This window comes from Chrysemys picta, chromosome 2 (genome assembly GCF_011386835.1).
Source record: "Chrysemys picta bellii isolate R12L10 chromosome 2, ASM1138683v2, whole genome shotgun sequence".
Classification (NCBI taxonomy): Eukaryota; Metazoa; Chordata; order Testudines; family Emydidae; genus Chrysemys; species Chrysemys picta.
Window position 1 is genome coordinate 40,382,990 of NC_088792.1, and position 11,755 is coordinate 40,394,744.

An 11,755-nucleotide genomic window follows, 5' to 3' on the forward strand; every position below is an offset into this window, starting at 1 on the left:
CTCTTTTGAAAACAATAAATCAGTTACAGACAGCTGTGTGTTCACACCTGCTCGGTAGGGACTTGTTAAATCGGATAAAGAGGTATAAGTTTGGGCTACACTGTGTATGATGGGAGATATGTTGTAGCTTCCTGCTCCCCGCAATACACCGGCAGAGGCGGCTGCCATAATATGGGTGGGAACTCTATAGGAGCACCTAGGAGGATGAGGCAGCAAAGGATAGCTGCAGCACTGTAGGTCTCAGAGTGGGTAGGTGGATGGGCACTTTTGGGACTGAGCCTATTACACTTACATTTGTCCTGTATGTCAGGCCGTTTTTTCAGTAGCGATAAAAATGAAGCACATCAGCCACTGAATCACCAGTGCCATATCCTTCAGCCACAGGATTTTTCTGAGAAGCATTTCATCTGAAAATTGTTCTTTTTGTAGGTATATAGTCATGTGCCAGTGCTGTTCAGAATGGGTGTGACATCACCAGTGGCATGCAGGATGATATGAGCCAGGGGTGTACACATAGGGGTGGCAATGACTCAGTTGCATGCTCCCCCTGTCTCTATGGAATCCCCTCTACACAAAAAGCTCATGCTGGGGATTCCCCTGTTTTGGGGGGCATTTTGGGTAACAAGAGATCAGCTGCTTTATGTAGCATGTGTCTCTGGAAAGGATGCCTACATTCCACAACAATTTACTCTTGAAAAATGGCCCTCTAAATGTTATAATTTAACATATGCACCACAAGTGGAAGGGTTAAAAGAAAATATGAATCAAGGGTGAAATCATATTGAAAGCAAAATTCAGGAACATGCAAAGAGCCTGCTTGGTGAAGTAAAAGCAAGAGTCTTTTTCCCAATGAGATTTTGTGGCAAAATGAGAAAGTTCGAGAGCTGTGAAAAAAACGAAAACAATATTTTAAACTTTGGCAGGTGATGCTCCAATATCAGAATTTTCAGGAGTATAAAGAAGACAAAAACTTGTGAAGAAAGAGGTACTAAAGCCAAAGCCATGGAAGGCTTATATGCCCATCTTGAAATGAAGGAGGGAAAGAAAGAAATATATAGCCCGGCAAAGACGCTCAATCAGAGAACTAAAAACATTGGTGAGATGAAGGTAATTAATGAGGAAAGTGCAGCAGCCTAGCTACCCAGCCTATGAGAATAAATGGATTGAAGTTCAAAACTATGGATTTTTTATCTTTGAATACACAGTTTCTTTTGAAGCTGCACACCAAGCAAATCATCCCTCATGTCAACAGAGTTCTACAAGATTCACAGAAACAAACAGAGAAACTGAAAACAAAATCAAGCTCTATCTGTGGTCAAAGTGAGTTAAGTACCAAAAACACATTTCTCAAAGTCAAAACCCATGATAAATAAGCTCAATTGTTTTCCTCCTGGGGACACAGGATTCACAAAATGAAGCAAAAATGGCCCCAAAGTGATATGGACTGCTCTAGTGCATTTTGTGTGTGCTCTTAAAAAAATGACAGAGCTCTGAAGTATTTCAGAGATATGAACGTTTCCTGCCTAGTGCAAGAGGAACCCTGTTGTACTCTCTTAATCACTGCTTCACCTCAAGCTGGTGTCTTTCTTTCTTTCAGAAGGACTGGCTGTCAAATGCAGTTTTATTGCTAACCTAAAGACAAAAAGCCAAGTAGTACAATTCTTTAAAGCTTTCGGTAAAAATGAATTTATGTTTTAAAATATGCCTTTTAGATTTTTCTTATGTAATGTGACTTGGGCAGCTATGGTGTTTGTATAATATGAATTGTAAAATAATTCTCTCTCTACTGCAGAGTATATAAATGCTTTCTATCGTACCTGACTGTGGTATTCCTGTATAAGTAGTTGTACTCTTTCACTGAGAGGAACAAAGTGGGGTAAAGCAAACTTGAGTCTCCCAAGAAGAGTTCTCCTTCAGCTATTTTAATTCTTGGCTTTATCAGGCTGCTCTTATACACTGTCTCTCATGTTTCCTTGTTCCTATGGGCCTGATTATTGAAATACACTAAGGGCAAGATGCTAAGAGATGCAGCAGTGAAATTGCAGGTAAGGCTAAGGATTTAAGTCACTTTATTTACCTTCACAATTCTGGGCTGCTCCAGGGGCCCAAGCATCCCCTAGTATAACTTGGACAACAAAGTTAAGGCAGCCTGTTCCCAGCTGCCTGTGTGCAGCATTGCTGTATAGAATCTCTGCAGCGCTATGTATTGCAACCTTGCACCAACACCCCTGTCTCACCCCCACCCTTTGCATACCTTCTGTGAAAGGGCATTTCAGGGGTCCTTGGAAGACATTTTCCTCAGTTTCTGCACTGGGGAAATTTTCCCCTGACTGGATCCAAAGCTTCTAGAGTCACTTTGTAAAAACATGAAGGACTAGAACCTGGGGCCATCGGGGTTCTAGGCTGCTGATCCTTAGACTAGGTTTCTGCTGGAGGACTCTGTGGAGCTAGGCTTTGCAGAAAGTACCAGCCAGCAGGGTCTGAGTGGTGGACCCTCACATGCCACTGATTGGCTGATGCTAGCATTTAAACCAGGAAGCCATCACTGCTTCCACTCCAGACCTTGCTTGCTATGGACCCTGGACTCTGGCTTCTGACGCTGGTCCGTCTTTAACTTTGCTATTTGCTCACTAACTATAACCTAGTGTCTGACCCTGATATCTTGACCCAGCTTGATCCCAACTGTGCTATCTGCCTGCCTCCTGGTGCCTGAGCCTGAATTCCTGGCATCCTAACCCAGCTCACTCTTGACCCTGCTACTCGTTTCCTGACCACAATTTAGCAGCTGACTGATACATACAAGCCACCCATGACCTGGCCCTGACACCCTTTATGCCACTCTGGCCCTAGGTTGGCACACTAGAACAGGGGTGAGAATCTCACCCAAAGAGAATAAATATATCATCATTCAGCGACTGATATTAAGTCAATGATACTAAAAGATTTCTAGATTAGTTAAAATTAACTTTTTTCTCCTGTAATGATGAAAATTTAAGGATTCCCAGTGATTCCATTCTAGTGTTTTGTAAATTCACCCATCATTGTGTACTTGAGAACTGTATAGGGACAGGATGATAAAATTATTTCTCTCCAAAGGCCTAACTGAAGCCTACTGAAATCAAAGGCAATCTTTCCATTGACTTTGTGGGGCTTTGGATGGGCTAATAACATGATCTGACTCCTTTGAATCTCATGTTTCAGAATAGCCTAATACAGGAGAAATGATAGAAAAAGAGCAAAGTATCATAAAACATTAAGCAATACCAAAGGGGGAAGAAAAAAAAAGAAAGGGAATAACTGATCAAAAAAATAAAAAGGTAACATGCTTTGCATTATTAAATACTAATACTAATATATATCTGGAGAAGCTAAACCAGCTCCAGCTTTTATTTCTCTCTCAAGTCCACAGAAGACGACCATTTCAGGGCCAGTTTCTGCAGTGGTTGTTCATATGGTTTGTTATAAACTTTTGCCCTCTTTTTGAGTTCCTGAGCAGGGCAAACTAGCTTCTCCGCTAACTATAAAGTGTTGCATGGTGCAGAATTGAAAATTCAAGTAATAAAGTTTAAGGACAGAATGGACCACTGGATCACTTTAGGGTTACCATACATCCGTATTTCTCCGGGCATGTCCATCTTTTCAGTTGTTAAATCGCCGTCCGGGAGGAATTTTTAAATATCTAAAAACGTTCGGGAAAATACCAACGTACGGTAACCCTACTGTGAAAGTGATGCGGGGCTGAGCGGGGGGAGTGGAGGCTGCTTGGGTGAGCCGGGCAGGGGCAGCAGGGAACGCTGGCGGGGACTGGGTTCACTCCTGGCCTGGCATTGCGGCGATGAGCAGAAAGTCGCAGCCTGGCCCTTATCAGCGGGCAGCGGGCGGGACTGGGCCCCGGGCCCTGCACTCTGGCTCCATGGGTGGCAGGGGGCAGTGGCTGTAGGCGCCTCCTTCTCCTGCGCCGCACGGCAGGGTCGGGAAACAACAGCAGCAGCACGGCCTCTCCTGCCCCATGGCAGGCTATGCTCCCCACCTACCCCTGCTGCTGCGGAGGCTGCCGCCACCCTGGACTCAGACCACCCGGCTCCCCCCAAGCAGTGCCTGGCTCCTTGCGTCTCTCCGTGGCAGTGCCCCCCCATTCTGTGTCCTCCCAGGCAGCCGCAGTGGCAGCGACTGGGAATCCCAATAGGAGTAGCGGCCCCCGGGCAAGCAGGGGAGACTCCGAGGTGAAGAGGCTTCTGGCCCTGGCGCAGCCCGAGCACTGGAGACTGACAGGTACCTGCCCCTACCCCATCCCGGCACCGCCTGCCCCCCATCCCAGTGAGTGTTACCTGTCCCACCAGCCTCAGTGCCCTGCCCCATATTGTCAGCCACCCCAATCTCACTGTGACACCAGCACCCCGTGGCAAAGGACCCCCTGATCTTCATAAACAGCTGTCACTGCAGGCCTGACAAACTAACTGCACCCCACACGTGTCTTACAGGGCACTTACCCACAAAGAGGAACGTGGAAGGGATCTACACAAGGCTGGTAACTTGTCAACAGTGAGAATCTTTGTGAGATGTGTGCATGGGTAATATTGAAGGAATAATGTATTACCTTAAAAGTCTACTTTATAGACTTGGAGTAGAAATTAGTCACCAGGGGATAATGGCTTTTTGGGGCAAGGGGGATTTGTCATCCCGCCTAACCAGGCTGATGATGCAATGCAAGGCTCAGTTGTTTAGCTTTGCACAATAGTAAGACTTTGAATGGGACGTCATCAGAGGCAATGGCAAACAATTGAAACACCTTAAAGGTAAAGAAAAGAAACATTGTAACAGGACTGGGGTTCCCCCTGTGTGCAAATAGAAATAAAGGTTGTTTTCAGTATAACACAGAGGAGGGAGTAGCACTCTGTATCCTTTCACTGAGAAAACCCCTTGTGAAACAGGGCTGCTTTCATGAATGTTTGAATCCTGGTGTTTGGGAAACCAGCCAACCCTGCGAAGACTGAACTTTGTGGGGAGAGGAGGAACCTAGTTCGAGATAAGAAAGATAACTCTTGGTAAGTGTAGGCCAGGTTCACATTTTATGATTTTGATTTATATTGTAATCATTTGTTTCCATCACTCTTGTTTCTAGTTAAATCCTCATTCTTAAATAAACTATCTTTTATTCGAGCGGTGAGCCAGCAGCAGGTGGAGCTGGGGGAGAAAGGCCAGTGGTGGGCAGCAGGGGTTGAAGATGCAAGCGGCGAGGGAGCCACCAGCGGGTGGGTGGACGGGGGTGAGGAGGCAAGAAGCGGCAAGCTGGTGGCAGGCGGGAGTTCTTGGGGCGGGCATGGGGGTTTCTGGCAGGGGAATGAGGAGGTGAGTGGCAGGTGGGAGGAGGCGAGTGGTGGGGGACTGAGGAGGGATGCAGCAAGCCAGCGGCAGGCCAGGGGGTGAGGAGGAGTGCGGTGGCAGGACCGAGCAGGGAGGGGGTGGAATCTGGGGCAGAGTGGGGGCGGAGCGTGGGAGGAGCAGGGCGGGGCCGACACCTCCTGTGGAGTGTCCTCTTTTTTGAATGTTCAAATATGGTATCCCTAACTTAGTCTCACCTCTGGAATTAAGTGACATATACCCAGATGAACCTAGCAAGTGACCTGCCCCACATGACGCAAAGGAAGCTGCAAAGCCCCCAAGGACCCTGCCAATCTGACTTGGGGGGAAATTTCTTACTAATCCTGCATAAGTAAAGTGATGGCCTATTTAAAAAAAAATCAAAAGTTGGGCTAAGCAGCCAAACACTGCGTTACCCACAGTCTCTTGGATCTGTAAATCTGGGCTGGAATTCTCGCCAGAACAGATTTTCCTCCCAACACTTTCAGAGCTTCCTTCTTCTCATGGGGTGAAAGCAAAGCTCTTCTGAGGTTACTTCAGTACTTTCACCTCTCATCCATGCCATAAGGAGGAAGTGAGGAGGAACAAAAATGATAAAAAATACTAAAAAGTGAACCAAACATTTCTAAACCACCTGTACATTTTAGATCAAATCTGGTTAGAGCTTTGGACAAGTGTTCTGGTCAGCACTAACTATAAAATAAACTAGTTTCCCTTCTCTATTAGGTCGCAGTTCCCATGGTTTTTTTGTTTTTTGTTTTTGTTTTAAATTGGGTATGCTTATAGCACCTCTACAGGAGGGAGCTGGGAATGCCAGTCCTAATCTCCTTAAAGATAAAGAAAAAACCTTGTGAAATATGGTTCCAAAGAGCCAGCTCCCAAAAGAAACTGGAACTGTACAAATGGTTTCTTCTTCCTGCATTTTCACAGGACTCATTTAACAGACCATGAAAGCCCAAATGAATCAGCTAATCATTCAGCAGATGAATAACATGGATCATTCCGCTCATTTTTCTGGAAATTTCCATTACATTTGAATTTAGAATTATTGTTATTATCTGTGTTCTTTAATGGTGCCTTGTGATAAATAATTAGTGCCAAAATCAAATCATCTGGTTTAGTGAGGTATTTTTTCAGGCTGATATTCTCATCTCTTGCATCTTGTTGGAGTAGAACTTGATATTTTTTAAACAAATTATCACAGGCAGTTATTCTTCCATTACCTTATGTACAAAATCCAGACTTATGGCAATAGCACTTCTGAGATCTTGCATGCTTGATTTTAGCCCACTATTATGTGATGGCAAACTATCAGCACTGAGCCTCTCTCTCTCATTTCAGCTCAACAATGCACAATATGCTCTTTAGCGGGACTGGAAGTGGTCTAGGACTGCAACTTCTTTCCAGCTATTTTTAGGCGAAGTTGCAAGATGGCCATAATGAAGAGATCAAAAGTTAGAAAAACAACAACAATCCATGGACATTATTTTGTACCATAAATAACCTCTGTTTTCCATTATTATAGGTCTGCAAATAAACAATATATGTACAATAATAAAAGTGAACATTTTAAAAAATAGGTATCAACCATTGTAAATTCACTCAGGCTCATTTAGGACAATTGGGGGATTTTCAGCAAGAATTATAATACATAAATCTGCAAATTAGGTTCCAGATTTGATCTTTTTCTATCAAACTTTTCCTCTTTAAAAAGAACAACTGTTTCTGGCACTGACAAAAGAGTCCAGAACCATTTCTCACAGTTCCCTGAGTCCTGACATACATTAGGGGTGCAAGTCCATCAAGGTGCTGCTTGCCCTCAACTTCCATGGATGTCCGTGGTAGTTTAGGGCACTCAGTCCTTTCAGGATTGGACTCCAGCTGCTCAGCAATTTAAGAAATAAAGCTATTTGCATGCTCTGCTCAGATAAGTGTTTTTTAGCTAACAACACTCGAGTTAAAAAATAAAGGAAATCAAGTGAAAAGTTTGTGCTTTGTTAGGTTATGGCTTTCATAAAGGCTCTGAATTCAAGAAACAAGCAATGCTCATCCGTCACCAGGCAAAGTACACTATGAGACATATAATATGCATTGCACCCTTTAGCTGAGAGTTGTTGCAGGAAACAAATGAAAAGGTGCACATGCACAGTAAGTCTTTTCCAGATCTGGAAACAGAACTTGTGAGCCCTGGCTATTAACTTCTGCTATAGCCACTACCCAACATTTCCTTCCTGCAAAAGCAATGTTAATATGTGTCCATACTCTGGACAGCAACAGCCTTCACTGAGACCCCCAGTGGTAAATCATTCCTGTTCGAAACAGAAATGAGCAAGTCACTGGAATAGCCCTCAGCAGCTCCTGTAGGCCGAGAACAAGTGAATGAGCCTCTCCTGGGCATTTGGGATGACCAGAGCTGTGCTAAAAACTTTCTACCCCATGCTGCCCATGCTCTGGGTGAGTTTTCTGATGCACAGGACATTGCCAAAAAAATGTCCTAACCACTTTTAAACACTGATTTCCACTGCTTTCTGATTATCTCAGTCTTACAATGCACCATCAAGCTGTATGGAGGGAGCTGCCATCTTGATAGTTAATTATTCTTTATTTTATTTAAGGCTTTTGTGAGCTGTTTTAGTGATTTATGTTAGTTACAGCAGCTTGAATATCTTTTATATTACACTGCAATGCTGCAAGTTTCATTGTTTACTGGAGAATACAAATGTGACCACCACTGCTCTCACCTTAGCAATTCTAGCAAGGCTATAGATGCCACAACTGCCTCCACAGTGCCCAGAGCAGCGTCACAAGGAGAAAAATCCGGCCTGTTTGCATGATACTTTGTGCTCATGGGTTTATTTGAACAGCCATCTTCCTCAGTCATATACATCAAATAATAAAACCACATGCTTTGTGCTACAAAAACAACTTAGACAAAACATGCTTTCTGTAGTCCTGAGTGCCCCAGGCTAGGAACAGATGGGAAATGTTGTTTTTGCGAATACGGCAAAATGCAATTTATTTGCCTGTTCTACAAAGGTAAAGGAACCAACAACAAACAAGAACAAGTAAGGGAAGGGCAGGCTCCTTCGTGATAACATATTGAGACAAACGTCAGCACTCCAGATGTGTTAGGAAAGTTAAAAAGCTTGGCCCAAACTGTAGCATAGAAGTGAACAAATTCATATTAATGGCCTGATCCAAATAGCCTGATCCAAAGGACATTAAAGCCAATGGAAAGAATCCCTTTGATTTTGATGAGCGTTAGTTCAAGGCCCTAATTGCACAGAGCAGTCAGGAAAATGGTGCCAAGTTATATAGAAATATCCCCCAGGAACCCTAAACCTACACCTGTGGAGAATGCAACAAGCCCAGCAGCTCCATTCAGTACAGCACATGCATATCTGTTAAGAAGGAGAAATAATCACCAGATAGAAAGTGTGGCTGGGAAAGCCAACCAGTCCCATAACCTGTCTCCTAAAAAGTACGTGGAAAAGGCATAAAATTCACACAGCCCAAGCAGTGCCTCTCTTAATTTCCTAACCTGTGCCTCTCTCTAAAACCCCTGTGGAGAGGGAAGTCCCATAGTGGGAAACGGCCTGGGTTCCATTATTTATTCAGCACATTCTTGTCACCCAGGCACCAATAAGATTGAATATTTGTTATGTGACCCTGGAGTATGGAGTTCCTCACAAAAGACAAACACCTCTCTACGCACGTGTGCTGTGGTGGCACAGGGCCATCATAATACGACAACTACAGTAATCATCTTACAACAAACAATAAGGCTGTATTCCTCTAAAATACTATAGATTACTTAAGCACCAGACAATTGCTTGGAATAATTATTATGACAATATAGGTAAGCCGAGACATTCATGATTTCAACCAGAGATACCTCCCTGGTAATTGCAGCTCTACTAGTCATCTAGGCAACCAGGGTTTAATCCATTTGGCAAAGAAATGCATCTTTCTAAAATTTACTGAATTTGTGCTTAATCATATTTCAGCATGGAGGGAACTCCAAAAGAATGGGAAATCTACCAAGAAAATTCTGCAAATCTCATTCATAAGCTTTGGGACCTAAAACTGCTTTGATACTGTGAAAACATAGGTGGCAGGAGGTAAGAAGGGAGAAGTGACATGGAGAGGAAAATGTATCTACCTAGCTGAGAGGATGTTGTTTCCTTTGTTGCTGAAGGGGCCACATGTGGAAAAGGGGAATGGGCTATGGAGTAGAGGGAGGAATCAGGGAACAGCTGCTCTAAACAGCATTTTCCCAGTCTTTATGCATTCCTAACATCTGCATAAAAACCAGAGTAGCTAATGCTGCCTAAAGGAGTCTTATCTCCTCTTCTGTACACTTTCACTTCCAATGAAGGGTTTAGAGCGCTATTGGAACCAATAGCAACAGAGCTCCATTATGGGTTAGCTGAGTAGATCATAAAGGGAGGGACCACATAACTAGGTGAGGAGTCACAGGATTGTAGCCAGAGTTTCTTGTAAATCTTAATCCCCCCCCCCCCCCCCGCCCCCCAGGAGAATTCCAAGTTCATACTATGCTGCCTCCGTTTCCACAATACAGGACTGAACAGAAGGAAGACCAATAGCAAAACTTTCATAGCCCCTGGGGTTTTGGATTATTTTTTCCTCCCTATAAGAGGAACACAAAGACCAAAGTGTAGAATCTGAGACTGTAACCTATAGAACTCTGGGCTATCCAGAGAGTAAACACAGAGAAATTCAAAAAATTACTGGGGAATGAGGTTTTCCTTCAATTGGCTTAAATACATGGTGTTTGTAAAGCTAAAAGAAAAGGAGACTGTTAAAGAAATTGGACGTGTACACCTGAAGTTTAATGAAAACCCCATTGTGCCCAATAGATAAATGAGTAATTCATCATTTTGTAAAGATTTCCCCATAATGTTGCCGAAGACATCTGCCATGCAAGTGATAGCTATGTAAAGGAAGATTATCTTGTGCTTATAGTTTTCCTGATGAGATCTTTTTTTGTTTCAGTTTTGTTTATAAAGCAGCTTTGCGCCTCTCTCATAATCACTTGGCCTCCTTTTGGAGTTCAACAGCATAGCCCAGACAACTACAAGAAAAGCATCCCATGAGTCATCCATGCTCATAAACACTAACATTCTGCAAATTACACAGGACTATGGTGTTGCAGAAGTTGTAATACATGTGAAAATAATCCTAACTCATATGTAATTGCTTTCTCAGCAAAGCCCATTGTTGAAGTAGTGCTCTTAAAAGAAATATTTGCTATAACATCATAATAAACCAAAGTTACTTTCTGAATTGCCTCACTGCAATGGTCTTTTAATGCAAGGGTGGTTATAAAACAATATTAACATTCAGGTTCAGACAATAAGTCAGAGAGACTAAAACTAAAGTAAACTTTGAATATTTAAATACTTCGGAGTTTTAAAATCCATTTATGAGCACCCTACTGAGGCAAACATTTTCTTCCTTATAAAGACAGTTCTATATAGAATATTTTCAATAATAAATATAGTGTTATTTTCAAAATAGCTTACAATATATGGAATTAAAGAGAACCATGAATATTTATTTTTATATAATACCAATACTAATACATATATATATATATTACGTACACTCTCAAAATGCAGTGCTCATTAGCTCATAAAGTTAGTAGAAGCAAATTTTACAGCATAACCTCAATACATATATTGTTTACCTTTAACTTCATATAATGCAAGGTAATTGTAAGTACTAATACATTTTGCTTCTACTAATTGCACTAGCAAATGTGCACTATTATTTTAAAACAGTATATTCCCAGACATATGCCATGAATTTACTTTTTTTTTTTTTTGGTAATTTCCTTGTCATTTTTGTTAGCTGAATCCCTCTGAAATTTTGCAGTGAACACAAATTTGTAAATTGTCCTGGACACTGCAGGAAGACTGACAAGACACCAGGACTTTGGTTTAACTAGTCCACAGCTGTATTAATATAATACATCTGGGCACAATCCAGCAATAACTTCTCCGGTGAAGGTCAACCTTCCTTTGGTTATTTGTACAACCTGGGGGAGGGCTGCATTCAGCACCTCCATGCCTTTAACCTGTTCCCAGAACCATTGCTGGGACCCCACTGCACTCCTCTCATATAAAGGTTGAGGGAAAGGGCAAAAGAGGTGGTCTCCTCACTGTACCAGACATTAGGAGCTGTAACCCCATTCCACACTTCTTTAATTACATTGTTGGCATCACTGAAACTTGGTGGGATAATACACGATTGGAATGTTGGTGTGGATGGGTACAGCTTGCTCAGGAAGGATAGACAGGGGGAAAAGGGAGGAGGTATTGCCTTATATATTAAAAATGTACACACTTGGACTGAGGTGGAGATGGACATA

At 42.7% G+C, this 11,755-nt stretch overlaps 1 protein-coding gene across 1 annotated transcript in view; it reads right to left on the reverse strand.

Moving 5' to 3' along the window:
• The window catches only part of MALRD1 (MAM and LDL receptor class A domain containing 1), a 423,509-nt gene that overhangs the window by 136,013 nt on the left and 275,741 nt on the right, over nt 1-11,755 (reverse strand). The gene's annotated exons all lie outside the window — the stretch shown is intronic.